The sequence below is a fragment of the Haemaphysalis longicornis genome, unplaced genomic scaffold, assembly GCF_048455015.1.
Source record: "Haemaphysalis longicornis isolate Haplotype H1 unplaced genomic scaffold, Haemaphysalis longicornis Haplotype H1 scaffold_2, whole genome shotgun sequence".
NCBI lineage: Eukaryota > Metazoa > Arthropoda > Arachnida > Ixodida > Ixodidae > Haemaphysalis > Haemaphysalis longicornis.
In genome coordinates, this window is record NW_027526295.1 from 32428504 (window position 1) to 32448347 (window position 19844).

Below are 19844 nucleotides of genomic sequence, written 5' to 3' on the forward strand. Positions count from 1 at the left end.
TTTGTTTAAACATTTTCAAAACCTCGATCATAGACCGGGTAAAATGCACATGGTCAACAAACACCAAATATTCATCCACATATCTAAAGACATGTGGCGCGAGGCCTTCGAAGTCTAGTTGTAAGGCTCTGTCAACTTTTGCCAGAAAAATGTTACTAAGTGCTGGGGCCAGGCTAGAGCCGATACAAACCCCATACTTTTGTACGAAGACCCTTTTCCGATAGAAACAGCTGTTGCGGACAAATAACACAATACCAGCTCTAGGAAGCCTTCCACAAACATTCCAGCATTGTTTCTGAAAGTAACTTCGTCGTTATCCTTAAGAATGCTTTTTTAACGCAAGTCATCAAGTGCTCGTGGGGCAATGAATAGAACAAGTCCTGTATGTCCACACTGAATGCGGAACACTTTGCCGCGTTTCGCTCGGCCAATAGAGTCACCACGTCCTCCGAGTTACGCACAAGGAACAGGTCAACAAAGGTTAGTGCTTTCAAATGCTTTTGAAATCCCGACACAATGTGCTGCAATGAATTGCGCTCAGTTCCGATGGCTCGGAAAAGAATGCCAGCCTTGTGAGTCTCTGCTGTGAAAGAAATCTGGAAGACAAGTCCCTTGGCCGATTTCACTCCTGAATGCAAACGTTCCAGATTTAGGTCAGCGAGGAGGGCAAGGGCGCGTTTTTTTATACTGGTAGCTTTTCCAGATACAGGCTTGAAGTTTTTCTCCACTGCCTCTATAGCATTATTATCGAAAATTCCCTGAGGCGTGGCAAAAAAGCACCCCTGTTTATCTGATACAGCAGAGCGAAGGCCATTGTCGACGAACCAGTTAAGTGGGCCCCGCAAATTGGCCCCGAAGTCGGCTTATATACGGTTCTTCCAATTGCAAGCACAGACTGGTTTGTACAATTCAAACTTTCCGATTCCGATACATGACGTGAGACCTCACGTAGAAGAGCGACCTTCTCAACAGGGGTCAGCCGAGGTTCAAAAGAAGGTTTCGGGCCTGAACGAAGAACACACTCAAAACGCTCAGGTACCTGAGCATGCCCAAGGAACACCACGAGCGACTGGCTAGCAGCAGACTTCAGTTTTTGGAGGCAAGAACAATTCTCTGGCAGGATGCAGCGGGAACGGTCCCGGATAGGCGCAGAAAAATTGCGGTTATTCCGTATCTGCATTCTGTCTCGCACCGCATGAAAAAGATTACCCGTCAATATGACGTCAATGTCACCTTCGTGTGGGCAAGAAACTACCGAGCGTGTGTGCCGGTATTGACAGAAGGTTGCAAGAAGGAGGAGCAGCTACTGCTGGTGAAAAGTGCACCATAAAGCACGAAAAAAAGCAGACAGCTTCCTTGCTTTTGTCGTCGCCGGGCCGGGCTCCGCGGTGAGCAGCACCCTGGGTTTCGTTTGTTCCTGCCCGGATCCTCGAGTCGAGGGCACTGCCGGTGCCTTGCTTATCCGGGCCACGTACGTATCCGCGCAAGTAAACCTAAAGCGTAGCAAACTGTTCGCATGGCGACGCAGTGAAACATCCCCCTCGCGAGGGGCACGATCAAATGCAGAGCATTTCCGGGGGCGCACGACGTTAAGTAGTTTGCGTTACATTATTGTTGTTGCACTTGTGGCTCGTCAGCAGTAAAATTGGCAGCCTCGGCGCACGTTGAGTCCGAGAGAGGGGAGAGAGTGTCCTTGAAACGTGCCTGGGCGCGCTATCGAATGGTGATCGCGCCGATAGCGAAACGTCTGAGCCGGGCATGTCGAGGCGAGTGATGCGGACTACTACGGACGCCGAGAACGGGTGACATCGTGAGTTAAAGAAATGCTCTGCATTTAAAACGTTTCACCAACTGCTCTTCTGGAGTCGTGTACTCTATTCCGCTGCTTCTCTGCCGTGGCAAGTATACCGGCTAGACGGAACGATGCCTAAACTACCACCTAAGGGAACATGCCGCTTCACTGAAGGGCATGCCATCCTCGCAGTTGTCTCGTCACTGCAAAGACTGCGGCTCCGCTCCGCAGTTTAATCCAGCTACCGTGCTGATGAGAAGCAACAGCCAGCGAACCCAGGAAATAGCCGAAGCTTATAAGATTATAAAGAGCGGAGACACGTCTCTGAGCCATCTGTCAATATCGCTTACGGTTGATGAGGTTGTCTTCCTAGACAAGTCGGGTGTTTAAGTGGTTGCGTGACGTACGTTTTTTTGAGCCGTTTGTTGTTTTTTTATCTCACTTGCTTTTCCTGTATAACACGTGTGTTTTGTAATCACTTGTTTTTCCTGTATAACACATGCGTTTTATAATAAAAGTTCAGTTGCTAGACAGCGCTAGTGTCGTCCTTGCGCTTCTTGTGCGGTTTTCGTCTGTGCTGACCATCATAAAAGCACTCCAACTCGCCCAATTCGCTACCTTATCCAAGGATTTGCTCATCATTTAGAATTAAGACATTACAGTTTCCAGTTACATCATTCCATGGGAGGCTGTCCTGCCCAGCTTTTCAACTCAAGACCAGCGTGAGTCACTTCTCGGGCCCTAGACTTCTGGTTGACCACTTCGATGCTACCATCTCTTTATCACACAATTCTGAAACTTCCAATAAATCGTACCCTACAAAGGTCTTTCTCTCTGTGTGTGTTATAAAACACAAAAACGTGGAGTCAGGACACGACATTTTTGAATAAAAATTTTAAACACTGGCAACCTCGCCTTCTCACTGAAACGGGCGAACACCCGTCAGCCGGAACTTCTCACGCCGACATCTTAAGCCACACAAGCATGGATGGCCTATGCCCCTCATTTGCTGCGGTGATGAAAAACATTTGCGCCTAGCCTAGCTAAATGCTAAAGCATAAATTCTAAATGCTCAAGCATAAACGCTAAACGCGGCAACTCCATTCCGGAACATTTACTCGAAGCCGAGGTAACACTATCACGTGATACATCTTAAGGCCAACACGTAGACGTCACCACCAACGTTTTTCAGCTCTACAGTAGCGTTGCTTTTTGCAGTTTTTTTATCTCAATCCGAATCGACTGGGCGAGTTCACATGCTGCGACCCTAAGTTCAATTAAACAATGCGGGCTAAAATTTGCCAGATTAACGGGAGGTTCGCTCGATGGACTCTTGTATATAATTGCACAGAACACGCGCGGAGGTTAAATAAGCCAATTTTCTGAAATAACGAGGTCGAATTAAGGAGGTTCCGTGGTTTAAACAAAGGTCACGTAATGTGAACTGACAAATGATCATGGCAGCGGCGAGCAATAATTTGAAAAATAGCACCGATACTCTGTACCCTTATCTAGTGACACTAGCCGAACGCAAGAGAGAGTCCGCCGAGACGACAAGAAACATTTGACAGCATCCTCCAGCACCACTTGTAGTGGTTTACAGCAACTTTGCTGGATATACACTTTGTTAGGGCGGGATGACGACCAATTTTTATAATAACTAGTATATAACAAATTTTTTTCGACATTTATAATGATGTGAATGTGGTTTAATGGCGCAAGAGCTATGAGGCCAAAAAGCGCCAAGAGGAGTGCTGGTGTTTCAGTTAGAGGTGTTTGTCTAAAATTGGTGTATAGGGCGAATGATTAGTGATGAAAAGTGTATAGAAAACAGTTCAGGAAGCATGAGTACGTGAGCCCTTCAATACCCGGGTGCCTCGGGGAGATCGTGTGGCCAAGGCAAAAAAGGCGAGGCCCCTGAGCATCACATTACAAGCCTTCAGCACTCTCCTCCTCACTGAGGGCAGGCTGCGGTTACACACAGTATGAGGTTGCCTTTAAAAAATCAACATCCGCAACGTAAGGCAACACACGTTTTGGAAATTGCTTCGTCTGATAGAAAGTGTGGTAAGGGTTGTGGCTAAGTGTTGCATTTAAATCTGCAAAGTGCCTGCGTCGTTCTGGTTCAAGTTCTGTACATTTAATTATCACATGGTGTACAGAAAAGCCTCTCCCCATCTAGCACAATTTGGACGTGGAATACCATTCAAAAGATGTCCGTGTTTGCCATATATGTGCCCAATCCTTAGTCGACAAAGTGCGACCTCAACGGATATGTGTAGCTTCCCTGGGCTCCCTCCGGCACACCATTTTCTTAGGTAAACACTCTTGATAAAACTGTGCCAAGCCGCACTCGAAATGTCTCATGAGTAAGGTAATCCTGCAGGATATTGAACATATTGCCACAGATACCAAACGCGGCAAGGTGAAGTAAAATGCCATAATGCCATGCGGTATCATAGGCTTTCTCTAGATCAAAAGAGATAGAGACACAGTGCTGTTTATGTAAAATGCGTCTCCTAAATGAGCCTCAAATGCTACAACACAGTCGGTTGTGGACCTACCTGACCGGAAGCCAGACTGACAACAATCTAAAATTCCATTGTATTGTAAAAAAAATTAGTCGCATTTTTATCATCTCTTCTAAAACCTTACACAAACAGCTAGTTAACGAAATTGGCCTATAGCTGCCCGCTAAATAAGAGTCCTTTCCTTCTTTTAGTATCGGGACAACAATGGCCTCTTTCCAGGATTTAGGAAGACGTCCAGCTTGCCATATTTTAATGAATAAGAAGGGTATTGCTTCCTGTGTATCTTCATGGACATGTTCCACCATTTCGTATGTAATTTTGTCAGCCCCTGGGGAACGTTTATCACTGGTAGCAAGCGCAACAACTAACTCGTGCTTAGTCAATGGGCTGTTGTTGCCCTTGCGTTCTGCTTTCCTCTTTCGTAGTGTCTGCCGTTCAATGATGTTTTTGTGTTGTAAGAATTGTGTGGTGTAGTGTGCGGAACTGGAGACACCTTCGAAGTGCTCACCAAGAGCATTGGCTTGATCCTCAAGCGTCTCTCCAGCAGAACTCACAAGTGGAAGGGCGTTTGTGTTACGTCCTTGAATTGCGCTAATTCTCTTCCAGACTTTGTGTGCATCAGTGTACGAGTTAATTGAGGTAAGAAATGTATTCCAACTGTTAGTTTTGGCCGCACGTCTAATCTGCGTACCCTTCGCTTTTGCACGTTTAAAAGCAAACACATGTTCAGTTGTTGGTACCTTCTAAGGGCCACCAACGCTTTGTTTTGCTCTTTCCGGGCTATCTTGCACTACTCATTCCACCAAGGCCTTCGTTTGGTCTTGTTTCTACCGGACGTTTGGGAAATGGAGGATTCAGCAGCATCAATTTGTGTGCAGTAATTTTATGCGCAGCTTGGCCGATACCTAAATGTTCAATATGTGCCTACGCAGCTGGGATATTTCTTTCAATTTTTTTCTAATCCGCACCCTCTGCACGAAAACGTTTGGTGTGTTGTGGAATTGAAGCGCTTTCTGTTGCAGTTAACGTTACAAGGAAGTGGTCGCTGCCACAGGAATCCGGATGTACACTCGACTGTACCAAAGGGAAGAGAGTGGGTGAGCCCATTGCGACATCGATAGCTAAGTATGTGTTGTGTGTTGCGCTATAATATAAGGGGTGTTTTTTTGCTAAAAAGGCAGGTGCCTGATGACAGCAAAAATTTCCTTAAGAGTCTTCCACGTGCAGAACCCCGCATGTCATTATGGGCATTAAAATCCCCTGCTAGTGTGAAAGGGGGTGTGAGCTGATTTATTAAACATTCAAACTCTGCAGCCCCGATGTGGTAATCCGGAGGGACATTTAAAAAGCAGGCTGTTTTCAACCCACCAAAAAATTGCTCTCACAGCAACGGCCTGAGGGTTAGTATGTATGCTTACTTTTTGGCATACAATTAACTTCTTCACAATTATAGCAACAGCTCCAGAGGAGTGGGTGCAGCCATCCCTGTCTACGAAAAACAGTTTGTTTCTTCCGAGTTTAGGTGAGTTTCTTCAAGGCACATTATATCTGGATTTCTTTCTGATGGGATCTCATAAGTGCCATTCAGATGTTTTATCAGGCCCATACAATTCCATTGTATTATGCTTTGAGTCATAGATTTCATTTGAGAAAGGGGTACTTGTTAGTATGTTGTTGGTTTAGAGATTTCAGGCTCGATGGCTCTGTATTTCCCGGCGGTTTTGTCTGGCGCTGAAAGGACAGGCGACACTCACTGGGCACATCAGGTGGTAGAGGAGACGGCACAACAAACATTGCTTCAAGCGTTCCCCCTTGAGCACGTGATGGGTCGGGCTCTTTGGGGCGCGCACCAAGACGATTGCTGCCTCGGTTGGCCGTGCGCGCTGGGGACGTGGTTCCCGTCACGTCGGACGTAGCAGAGGGTACCGGCTCTCCAGTATCTATGCTCACCACACAATCAGGGATATCAGAGGTGGGTGATGGCACCAGAGGCGCGGCTTGGCTTCCGGTTGTGTTGGCGATTGCCACAACCGCGGGAGCCACGGATGTTGTGGCGGCTTGGGCTACCAAAGGCAGCTCAGGAGGAGCGGCAGCCAGATCGTCTGCGTGTATTGCAGGAGTGATCGGATGCCGGTCAGTAGCGGTAAGAGAGGATGGTGCAGAAGCAAGGCGACACTGCGTCGCTGTACTAACCAGACGCCACCCCAACCCCCGGCGGGGGGCTTCTGCATAGGAGGCTGCCCAAAAACAACCTGTGTTTGCAGTTGGCTTCAACGAAGCTGATGATTTCAGTAACCTTAATTTTTATTATTTCCTTTTCTTTTTTGAAAGTCGGACACGATCGAACATATGCAGGGTGTGCACCGCTACACACCCTGCAGCGTTAATTGATCAGTGTCGCCCGACTTGGCGCATGTCAACTTGCACCGGCATGGTTTAGTGCCATGGCCGTACTTGGGGCGCTTGAAGCACCGTCTCGGGTTCGGAATCCTTGGCCGCACCTGGCACCTGATGAAAGCGGCTGTCACCGTCTAGGGGAGGGTGGTGCCGGCAAAAGTTAAGGTTATGTGTTTTGTCGGGATTTCTTCTCGGTTTCATGGTATGGTTATTCTTCGAACAGCAAATACCCCTTTCGTCTTACAGACCTTCAAGGAGGTATATTCGGTCTCATTTAGTAGCTGTTTCTCAGATACAACACCTTGAATGGTGTTCAGCGTGCGGTGTAGGGTTACAGTGAGTGGCAGGTCCATGATTTCGTCCTGTTTAAGCAGATTCTGGCTTTGATGTTTTCATATTACCTCAACCAGGAGGTCGCCGGATGCGAGCTTCTTAGCGTCACACGTTTTCCCGACAATGTTCTCGATGCTTTTCGCAATGAGAAACACTGTCTTTCTGGTCATTGGTTTGGCCTCAGTAGAATGAAAAACTAGGAATGTTGCGAAACTTGTGCTTTGTCGTTGTGGTTGCAGTGCTTCGGTGCGGCCTTTTTTAGGGGCGATCAATTCTTTGTGGAAGGACGGAAAACGAAGCCGTAAAACATGGAAGATATTCGGCGGCAACGCCAGTCGCCCACCACCGAGCCCAACATGGTAACGTGGCCTTGCAGCACACGCTAACTGTACATTGCCGCATAACCCCATGCTCGGAATGTAGGGTGATATATGCGCACAGGGTTAGCCCTCGCTGCCTAGAGAAAAAACAAAAAATGAGGAAGAGAAAAGATGACCGCACAGGGTTAGGAAAGAACATAGGAAAGGGAAAGAACGAAGGAGAGGACAGGAAACGGCGACTGGCTGATTTCCCCTAGGTCGGGTCAGAGTGGGAGCGCCGCCTACGGGAAGCGGGGGTTGAAGTGGTGCGTTGCCTCTGTCAGGGGGTCATGAAGGTCCAAAACAACCGTGGCTTTGGCTCAACCACCAGGATGCCCTTTTTCACGGATACGGCTAAGCCACGCACAGCCGAGGGCGAGGGTGGGTCTAACCCAAATGGGCTAGGGCCCGCGATGTTACCACTACCGTCACTTTGAAACGCAAGGTGCCCCTGCGAGGTTTTCAACATATACAAACTGGATGTAGCTTTTCTAGAAAAGGGTTGCCCAGCCGGGCGTGAGCAGAGGTCTGCGCAACGATGGGAGTTTTCGTGAGTCGTATTGCAGACTTTTAGATGCGCAGCATCTCATGCTCGGGGATGTGTTCCTCCCTCCCTTGTTGTTGTCCGCCATCCGCACTCTACTGCGCATGCGCATCTCTTCAGCCCCGTCAGCGCTTGGGCTGACATCAGCGCAGTCCACTATAAAAAGAAACAGGCGGTGCCCGGTTTCGATCCCACGACTCTCTGGCCACAACAGGATGTACGTCGCGCTCTTGCCATTTCCGCTACCAACCGAGACAGGAGCTTGTGCTACGAACGCGCCTTATGTCCTTCACTTATTCAAACTACGTCAAGAAGCTACTGATACAACGAAGGCAGGTGAACCTGAACGTCAACGGAGACGACGAACTGAAAACTTTAGAGGAGGATACTGAATTTCCCGCGGGAAAGCTGTGGTGGGAAGCCCCACACGCCTTGCAGCTCAACCAGATAAGAGGACGAAGAGGGCGGGGTAGGAGCGTGAGCATGCAATAAAGAAAGACGAGACCCAGGAGCTGTTCGATCAGGTAACGCGGGTGCCGGTGTCTTCGCTGTGTCTACATTTCTCTACATTTCTCTGTCTCTACATGGGGTTCACACTACGTTCCCATTCGTGCTCTGATAAACGAAACAACATAACGGCAACACAATGGAACCTACACAGAACCCCCATGATGCTTCACATCCTCTTCATGGTTCCCAACGGGAAGATGGTGTAATTTTTTGGTCTTGGATATACGCAGCCTACATGCTTCGCAATCCTTTTGTGCTACCTGGATCCTAGAAAGCGGCTTAAGAGCTGAAATTCAAAGCGACATTTACTCTTTCATGTCTACTTCAAAACCAGCGATGGCAGTTTCTGATGCTTTGATATCGTACAAAGGATTAAACATATGGGAACAAGGTTTCTCAGTATTGAGCGATGTAGTTACCCGTGCACAGATATGGGGATTGAAAGTCCGTTTATGTGAGCGAAGCCCGTAAACTAAACAATGTTGGCAAATGAATGGGCGAAGAAAAACTATGCTTTCCTGGTATTCTGGATTGCGGGAACAGTAATCCTCACACAACAAAAATGGACAGCAGGCAGAGACAAGAAGGAAATGGAAGCTCTGTTTCTTTCGTGCCTTTTTCGCTTCCGTTGTGCGCTTGTTTTGCTGTGAACAGAAGGGTTTCCCAACTAACCGGCACCGCCACACTTTCGTGTTTTCCTTTTGAGCAACGTCGTTGGTGCTGTTTTTTCACGTTGCTACCCTTTGAGATAGCTACCCCACTCCTGCACTGGGGTCCAGATATGGCTCCCTCGTAACGCAACTTACTTAAAGCCATAGCTTGGCCCGAGAAGGTTGTCCGCTTTAAGAAAACCATAAAATATCTCCGAGCAGAACCTTTAAAAGTAGCTACGGTGAACATTTTAAACGAAACAGAGGTTTTTAACCTTAAAACCTGACACCAACTATACTGCCCATACAGACGCGGATCCCCTGCATTACGGTGCCAGCATTCCGTTATTACTTTTTCTAGGCATAAAAGTAATTATGACCTAATTCGGTGCTTTCAACTTATAATTCATATTTTCTTTCCAGTCTGTCATGAATAACGAACTTAGATATCTTTTCCCCAAGTGACACGCAACCTATAGAATGCATCTATGTGATTGCCTGCACATGCGTCTACATCCCCAACAAGGCCTGCTTCAGTTAAACTTGAAGGTTCAAAATACATATCTTGAAGAATATCACGAAAACATTTTCCATAAAATAACGGTAAATTACGACGCTAAGTTTTATTGGTATGTCCGGCAGGGTCGCATACACATCTTTGTTAGATACTGCCCCAAACTATGCCTTTGGATTTATTGACTTATGTTTCTTCCCAAAGCCAGGAACAACCGGCTATCTTATCCCCAGTTTAAGTCGAAGTTCGCATTATTATCTTTCATCAGCTGCAATGGTCAATTTCTATGAAAGGGTGAGCGTGGGGCGTTATGTCGCTACCACAGACTCTTCCTATACGATCTACAATGTTCTCACTATTGTGCAAGAACAACAAATGAAGAGTGTCGCGTTGCGCTCTGCTCCCACATAACCGGGGAAGAAAAATCAGCGTGCGGAGTGACTCCACCGTGGGTTCCGTTATTGCTGATTTTAAATAGATCGTATTATCTTGTAAGTACTACACTTGATCATCAAACATGATTCGTGTCATCTTTCCTGCTGCCATGTAACATTTTCGTGGAGCTACTGTGTCCTGGCCCTCAGGTTCCTGGAACCGCCGCCCTGGCCCCCAGTTGAGCAAGGTCTCGACTCCCGAAATAACCATCCTAAACTCTTGAATCCCGGTGGCCACCCCAGCCCCGCTGACCACAGTGTCGCGTACCGCTATGCTCACAATTTAATTTGATGTTTACGGAAACGAGACATGCCGACAAATGCGCGGAAAACAAATGCCGCAGCATCGGTTTCGGCGACGTTCGACATTTCATGTCGCTTATTAGACATGTTTTCCGGCACCTGTTTCTTCTTTTTGGTTATTGAGAAAAACAGGTTCGCTTCAATGAAGGTTAATTAGAACTAGAACACTGCACTGAAAACAGGAAAAACCCGTTTTGTACTCTCCGTCCTTCCATAGTCTACCATATCTTAACATGCATTAAAACTGCTTGGATGCATTTCTGCTGAAGGGGCTGGGAAAGGTGATTGTAATTTATGAGCCACAATGTGGAATTTCTTAAACAAATTGTTTTTAAGAGCAATTGTCCCCCAAAAAAGGCTCCATAAGCATTTGTATTGGGGCGCTACGTGGAGATATGTTTCTTAAATCATTGGAAAGAACGCAGTTTATCTCACAGCGGCATATCCGGAAAAGGAAACTTACAGCTAGTGAGTGCGAAGAAATCTTAAAAGGTCACCTAAGGTATGTCTATTTATTTTCAAAACAAGGTTTCTACATTCCTTTGATTTTGAAGACCGTAATGAGAACTTCTCGGGTGACTTCGAGATACATATTTCAAAATGGCATTAAATTGATAACTACAAGCTTTATCAATGTTCAGGAGTAAACATGTGGAAATGCAGCGCTTGTGACGTTTATGTGGCATCTCAATGACCTTCATTCGTCAACTTTAAAGGAGGCATACCATGGAATTTCGGATTAGAAGCCCAATAAGCAGTCTGCGTATGGCAATGTCGAGTAGACTGCATTTAACCGTGCACTTACTAAGTATGCTGCTGGGCGCGCTTAACAGCAAATCAGCTGACGCCCAGTACATTTTCAACAGCTCCATGGACGGATTCAGTGTAAGTGAGAACACCACCTCTTTGGCAGAAGTTTAATATTAAATGTTGCTACGTTTAGGGAGTTAACAAACATTTGCGAAGTGCGCAAACTATTCTTTCATATAGATCCTAAGACCTGTTGCAGAAAACGCGCCCTACTCCCGGGAATTGTTGTTTTCGTTACTGTTTATAACTGGAAGCCTTCAGCCAGGACAAAAATATGTGAAATGCAGTGCAGTTACTTCTCCACAGTCGTTCATCAACAAAAAAGGCGGCAATTTAGCCAACAACAAAGCAGCGTAAATAGGGCGCCGTGTAAACTAGACTCACTGTGGTGGCACGAGTAGTGTTCCATTCTGCTGGACAACCTCCAATCGCTGCACCGCGTCCTTCGATGTTTACCTACAATATACTTTGTTCGCACTCTTGCAGATAATTATCTCAGTCGCTTTCTGCTACATCTTCGCTCCATGAATTGGAATCAATACCACGAGGGACAAATAACTAATATTTACGATAAAACGGGAACAGACATTTACATCAGGCGCAGTGTTTAAATTTTCTGACGTCCTTTCTCTCTAGACGTTTTAAGGTTTTTTATCCTATCTTCTCGCTGACATCTAGTACCTCACGTACAAGTCTTATAAATGTGACGTCACAATTTTATTTCTTATATATTTATTTTACATACTCACGAGCGCGAAGAAATTGTAGATGGGACTGGAAAAAACCATACATTGTTTCGGGCAATGTCATGGCAAAGTAAAACATTTGGGGCTGAGGGATACTAAACGAACAAAATCCTAAAATTTTTCCAACGTACTCTACGCAGATGTACAGGATGATGTGCCAAATTACGGAATAATTGTTCACAAATTCACGAAAAAAACGCCAAGTGCACATGTAAACTATCATGATCAACGCGTCACAAAAAATCGCCTAGGATTCTTGCATTATATAAATGCAGTCAAGGGCTGGCGAGAGCGAAATATATTAGAAATGGATACACTCTCTCTATTTGTAATTGTGTCGAGTTGCTGTTGTCAACATATTGTAATTTTTATAATTACACCTAGGTATTTCTAGTGGTTGACCATACCTAATCTAGAACCCTTTAACGTATGCACTGTGGGATTGATTCTTGTCGCAAGACGCCCATTAGCTTGTATTTTGAATCGTTAAATTCCATTCTTCAATTTTTACACCACATTCATCTGCCGCTTCTATCAGACTAAAGTAATTGCTCGCCTTTGTGATCGGTAATATCAAGGTAGAAAACACAGTCACCGATGTATAGAGTAATGATGATGTGTTTGGATGTTTTATAAGATTTAACGCGCCGATGCTACACAAGCTATGAGGCGCGCCGTAGTGGGGAGCTCCAGATTAATTTTGACCACCTGGGGGTGTGTAACATGCGCACAATTCTCGAACACACGGGCGTTTTCAGTTGTCGCCTCCATTAGAACCGCGACCACCACAGCCAGGAATGGAACCTGCATGCTTGAGCTCATCATGAATCCCATAATGCGATACTAAACGGAGGCCTTTCAATTATTCATAAAGATAAGGATGAGGGTGAGAGAACAGATCCCTGCGGGGCACCTCAAGTGCCGCCGGTTAAAGGAGAATTCTGACTATTTGCAGTAACATATTGCAAACGTCGAGCTATAAAACAATGCCAATACCGTTCGAAGCGCCGAACATTAACGCGGGACGACGAGAGGGCACAGGGACAAGCGCTAGTTCCAACAAAGAGTTATTAGGAAAAGAAGGCATATATATACACAGAAAACATGCGCACACCGGTACATTCTTGAGGTTACGCCGCAAGCACCTGAGACATGCATGATAAAATCAAAATAGCAATAAAAACAACGATAAAAAATTACGGAAATTAAAAGAAAATATTCATTCAACTGCAGCTTGTGCGACACGCATATTGAGATTCGTATGTCCAGATACGAAAGTTCCTTTTGTAATAGAGTCAGAGATGGCTTGCTCACGCATGCATCCCCTCCCAGACGGGCAATTTCAGAAGCTTCGATAAGTTCCCTTCGCTAAGGATCAGGACATACGAATCTGAATACGCGTGTCACACAAGCTGCTGTCGAACGAATATTTGTTTTTTCGTTTTCGTTATTTTGTTTATCGTTGTTTTATCGCTATGTCGATTTTATTATGCGTGTTTCGGGTGTGTGCAGCGTGACCTCAAGAATGTACCGGTGTGCGCATGTTTTCTGTGTATATATATGCCTTTTTTTCCTAATAACTCTTTGTTGAAAGTAGCGCTTCTCCCTCCGCTCTCTCGTCGTCCCTCGTTTATGTTTTGCGCTTCGAACGGTTTTTCAATGGAATACCAACTTGCCCAGAAGTCCGCCTTAATCAGTTATAAAACAATCAATCGTCATCAACACGGTGGAATTCAAGTTGAAGGTGGACAGTTTTAGCAACAATACTTCGTGATTCAGAGTAGCTTTTGAAATGTCGAAAAATTGTAGTCGGTCCTGGAAGATGTGTCTCAATACAGTGTAACGATAGAGTTGCGTATCACAAGAATATGAGCTTGGGAAGCGATGCTTGGGTGCCGGGAAAAAGGAATTGGTTTCTAGGAAAGAAAAGGTGTTGCTGTGCAGAATATACGCCATCATCTGACACGCTATGCTTGTCAAAAATATCGGGTGATAGTAAGAGGAAGTTTGAGGCCAACCATGTATATGAAGCCTAACGCACTTTTTGACTGCAATTCCAGTGGTGAAAAAAAGTAATCTAGAAACTGTTCGAAAGTTTTCGCCAAGAATATAGATGAGTAAGTTTTCGTATATGTTAGAAACATTGAGTTTAAGTTGTTGGTACCGAAACAGGATGATAATATAAAGAAATCAATGATTTTTATATTCCTCATGGATTGTAAGTGACCGGGTACCTTCAGATCGAAACAGGATTGCTGGACGTCAGGGTAAGGTGGTCGGATGGGGAAATAATTGAACACCCGCAGAAAACATAATTATAAACAAAAGGACATTCGGAAGCCGCTAAGGGTTCACCGCACGAATCACTTCGAGTGATTATCTTCTCGTCCTTTTTCTTTACGCTATTCCAGAAGTTTTGGGTTTCGGTCAGACATACAGTGCAAAGTGCTACGAAAATATCGCTTACTTGCATCGGGTATTGCCTTGCAATACCCTGCTTCTGATTTACTACAGAATTCATATCGGCTAATTGTGTTGCTTTGTCAACCAGAATAGGTGTTCTTTTTCTTGTTAAGCCTGTATAAGGTTTAGATTGCCATGCTACTTTGTGAATATAAGTTCGTTTACTTCTATTCTTTTCCAAGAAGACATATTGGAAATATGCACTGAATCTGTTGGCTTCACGTTACCACAGTTGCATCTTATTACCCTATTGTCATGCGTTCCATAACTTCATTTTCTATGCTAAATCTTGAAGTGGAGCCCGTCTCATAAGTCACAAAACCTTCGAGCGGAATCTAATTATTCCAACAATTACGAAATACAACACGAAATATGATTGGCAGCTTGGATGGAAACCACGCGGATAATACGAAGATTCTTTATTGAACGCAGACTTGCGCGCCCTAATAGAGTCCTTGAACTTCTGCAGCATTTCTCACTTCGTCACTTCTTCGGAGTTCTTCCCAATACAATATTCGTGTTTCTGCGCCGAAGCACTAGACATGTACTAATATCTTGAAGGAAACAGAAAAGTCTCAGAGGCGCCTTGCCATCCCCGTGAGGTGCTTAATCTCCTGTTAAACTCGCATGTTTTGTTAAGGGCAGCAATTCACAAAGCAACAGCTTGCAAGAACACTGCCTTAGCTATACCCAGCCGCGCCATGGGTAGAGCTTGTAAAAAATGAAGATGATTAAGCTGTAAGAGGTCTCGATGGAATTACAAATCAATAGAGGGTGTAATATATGACATTTCCGGCCAAAGAAAGTGTCCCAGCCTCTTGTCCAATAAGCCCTTAATAGAAAGCACTGTATCACATTTGATATCGGTATCCGTAGTCTGCGCTTGAACACATAGGATGTTTTATTTAACGTAATAAACCGTCCGCCATGCCTCTGGTTACGCATCCGCAGCATGACTGCTACAGCATCGAATGTCAACTCCGAGTTTAGCTGAAGAGAAACTTTGAGCACTTTTCTGGCTTTCAGCATTACCAGCAGGCATCCATGAAGCAGTCCAACACGTAATCCAAACCACAAGGGCTAAATTAGAATATATGATCAACACAAAAAAATACATTAAATTTATGGTAAATAAAAGCTTATAGCGACAAGTGCAGCAACGTTTATAAGAAAAATTCTGAAACTAATACCGTCAAGCTGGTAATAAAGACATCTTGAGCAGAGTGCTTGGAAGTCTGATTGCAGGTTGCAGCTAGGGAATTTCTGAATTGCTGTTATACTTCTGGCCGCAACTTTTGCGTCATAATGCGAAGAAATCCTTTCCTGAGTTTGTAACTTCTTGATGACAACAACAAAGACGGGTTTGTGTGCTCCGATAGCTAATTCAAAGGTTCCTCGAGGACAGCTAATTCTAATATCACAGCGGAATTCGCAATTTTATGAAACAAATAAGCACGTGTATTTGTGCCCCATAAACAGGCGATGCTGTCTCTATGGATGGCATTAGATTTAAATCAGAGTTCACGTGTTTTGTTATGAGCACATAAGCACATAACAAGCGGTCGCGGCCCCCTTCGGCAGGGCAAAATTGGCCCGAAAAAGCTAAAACGCTCTTCGAAACAACCGCCGACGGATGGGAAGCGAACACTCACGGAGGAGCTTTAGAATTGAAGACAGAAAATGGTGATCGGTGAGTCTTTCTTCAACACAATAATGCTAACGAGCTTACAACGTTGGTTCCCTGGGAAATTCTTTTCGTGTCTGCCTAAACGCACAGGTACATTAGCCCTCAAAGAGGCATAGCCAGGTGTCCAACCAATGACCTATTTATCGTATGCTAATTTATTTAGGGTGCAATTTGCTCTCCAACTTCCTGTAATAACTACTTTGGTCTTGCTTAATTGTTCGGCCCACGTATAACGATTTGACGCATTTTCTGATCTTTTAAAAGTTGATGAGGCCATTTCTCATTGAGCGCACACACTTACGTATTGGGAGCAAATGCCGTTTAAAACATGATGAGCATATTTTTTTTCGCTCAGAGTTGGACGCGCTCTTGTCACTGATTACACACCAACCTAGAGACTTGTAAAGAGGTTGAGACTAAACGGCTAAATGCTTTTGACTACACAATTCTGACATTGATTTTATCCTCTTTTTAAGTGGGCTCCCCTCATTCAAGGCAAATATTCCTCGTAAACAATTGTATGCTTTGCATGATGTCATTCCGGCTACGGTTGTTTAGGAGGAAACCCCTACTCAAAATGAGCGAAGAGAACAGGTGATACGGTTTTCGAGAAAGCCCAGAGATATTTATAGTAATGCATTACAACCCCTAACCATTAAGACAAAAGAAAACAAGAATGCCGAAATCAAACGACTTCACGTAAAAAAATAAATGCAAAAGCTTAAGTCCTAGTCGTGAACACTGTTGTCGGACAATAAAATGACAGCGTGCAATAAAACGTTGCAGCCTCAGAGTTGCTTGTCTTAGTGGAAGGGGCAACGGGAGAGAGATACGTGTAAGGTGCGTCAGGAGTTCATTCGAACTGATGTATGCTGGTGGCGTCAGTGTTTCTTCCCGGCTTCGGATGATGTGGAGCAATGGCGCCGTAGCGCCGGTGCCTTTGTTGTAGCTGTAGCGGGTGTTGCCAAGGCCAATTCAGTAACTTACTCCTGGCACAGTAGCAGCCAAAGTTGGTTTACCGGAAAATGTGATAGCCCGATATGCGTTGGCAAAAGCAGAGGCAGCGGGGCAAACAGAATGGCTGCCCGGAGTTGAGAGAGGAGCAGGTGGTACACCCGGCCTCGTGGCGGCCTCTGACTGGGGTGAACGAAGACGTGAATACCCGGCGCAAAGAATAAGCGCCTGAATATGGCCATAAATTTGTGGCCCGTCGCTGTGATGCAGGCCACGCTGTGCCGACATAAGCTTTAGGCGTGCTGGTGGTGTAGCACGGTCGCCTTGACATGGGTTGGGGATCTCGCTGCTCCAAATAAGGATGCAATAGCGTGTTAATTGTACTATTGGTTTTTGGTCCCATTTTTTTATTTTTATTGGAACTTCGCAGTTCCACGTATCCTCGAGCGCATCACGCAATGGTTTAAAAGATTGACCAACTTGGTAGGACAGATGATTCTCGCGGTAACTCAGGTGATGGTTTGTGGTCTCTCTACCTCACAATATGCATAACCCTAGCATTGCACAAGGCAGGCATTCATGCACACTGCGAGGAACCACCGCGGGTTCGAGCTATTCGAGAAAGCTCACGGAACTGACGCCGTCGCGCCAACTCAACACCGCCTTTATTGGGCAGGTGGAGTAGGGTGACAAAGGAATATGCCCAGGGTACTCAGGGAAGACGTTTAATTTACACCAACGTCCCAGTTACATAATTTACAGTACAGTTACGCACTACCTTTAGGTGATAGGGGCGATGGGGCGCCACACGCAAGTGTGTGCGCGTCGTGGGCGCAGAGCCAGTTGGCTCTTCGGTCAGGGCAAAATCCGGAGCGCGGCGGAACCGTTTTGCACGCGCGCATCACCGTGCTGGCCCGATCGGCTCGCAGCAGCGAGGAAGACGCGGCCCATTCGCTCACAGCCGCGTACCGCTTGGCGGGTTCGTCGAGTGGTAGGTACGGCCTTACTATATGCAAGCGTAGGGACAACAGGAGCAGCCTTAAGGCACGGGCCGGCAGCCGGAAGGCCTGTTGGGCTTTCGCCGGCGCAACAGAGTTGTCGCCGGCTGGTAAAGAAAGCGTCACATACGTTCGGCCAACACCTTCGGCGTCCTGTAAGCGTCTCCTCGAACGGACCCCCGCGCAGGGCGCGCGTTCGCGTCCCGGCGAGAGCGGGGTTCGGGAATCGTTCAAACGGGCTAATGAGGTGAGGTTAGCTCCCCCACCAGGGCGGAGCGCCCGCTGCGCGACAGTGTTTTTTGTCGACGCAACGGTCGCTGCTGCCTTCACCTCAGGCAGGAGTTTGAGAAGACGAGCGGCTCGGCTGTACACAGTGGCGCCGAGACGAGCCGGCATTTCAGGGAGAGAGGGGAAAAGCGCCGCGCAATGGCCCAAACCTATCGATCGCGCAATGGTCCGGGCGCCAGGATCCCCACAGGTTTTATCGGCTTGTACCAAGCACTTTGTATATATACGCAGTGCCTGCGTGGCTGTTTTTTATGTAGCGGTGATGTTTTTAAAGCGGCGCAAACCGTTGGAAGAAGTGTAGATGAAAACATGCTTGCATGCAGGCACTTAAAATATTCTTTAAAACGTGTCACAATAATATTCAATCGATCAGTCAATCAATCAATCAATCAATCAATCAATCAATCAATCAATCAATCAATCAATCAATCAATCAATCAATCAATCAATCAATCAATTTATGACAGTGCCAGGTACAGCCGTATCCTTTATTCTGGCTCACTTAAGTAAAAGAAAAGCGATGACACACTAATACGTAGGACAGATGGGCCGCTGTCTCAATGACAGGTTGCTGGAACAACGTAATACTGTTAGGCACGGTTTGGAGGGGAATCTCAGCCTGCATTGTCGTTCGTGTGACCAGGAAGGTTGTACGCCACTGTTTGGCGAGTTTGTTGTTGTCAGGCGTCATTTTCATGCACGTACCCGAGAGATTGCTGAGGCAGCTGTGATGATGAGCGAAGGAGTTAAGTGCATAAATGCCCAGTCCACTCCGTGGTTGAAAATTGAGATTACTTACTTGGGCACCCACCTGTGATCTTTCTCTTGGATGATTGTTTTGTCTTATTTCCTTTGTTACTTGTTTCGATCTCTGCCGACAGCGGGTTTTCATCTGTTTTGTACACGTGGCTGTGTCGCAGCTGCAGTATCTGCCATATCTTTGTCTAGAATGTATATTTATGTCCGGGTTTTTTTTTCATAAAAATTAGTGGGAAGTCAGCGCCTGTTTGTACTCTCCTGATCCCTGGTCTTTTTTTGCGCTGTGTATCTCATGGATTACCAACTATAGCCGGAACCCTCACGATTTTAGCTTACATCCACACGTAAGAAAAACAACAAAATACAAGCGAATAAAACAAAAAATCTAACAAACAAACTAAAAGTTCTCCAAACAAATGAAAGATTTAAACAAACTAAAGTTTGGTCAATCACACAACGGCAAAACACAGTGGTCATATAAAATTGAAGAAAACGAACGTGCTGATGTAAAAGACTGGGAACACTAGAAAACCACGTCAGCAAGAAAAACGGAAATTCGGAAACGAACATGAAACAGGGGGGAACCAAATCTTGGTGAAACAGAAGACAGAAGTTTGCACATGAAAGACTGAAGTGGTGCATAAAACTTCTCAATATAATGGGGGCAAATTTTGTATGTTTTTGGAGGCGGTGCAAAGGGCAGTGTCGATTGCAGGTGTTACGGTTACAAAGTATAGGGGAGTTCCGGGTAGGTTTCGACTGCATCCCAATC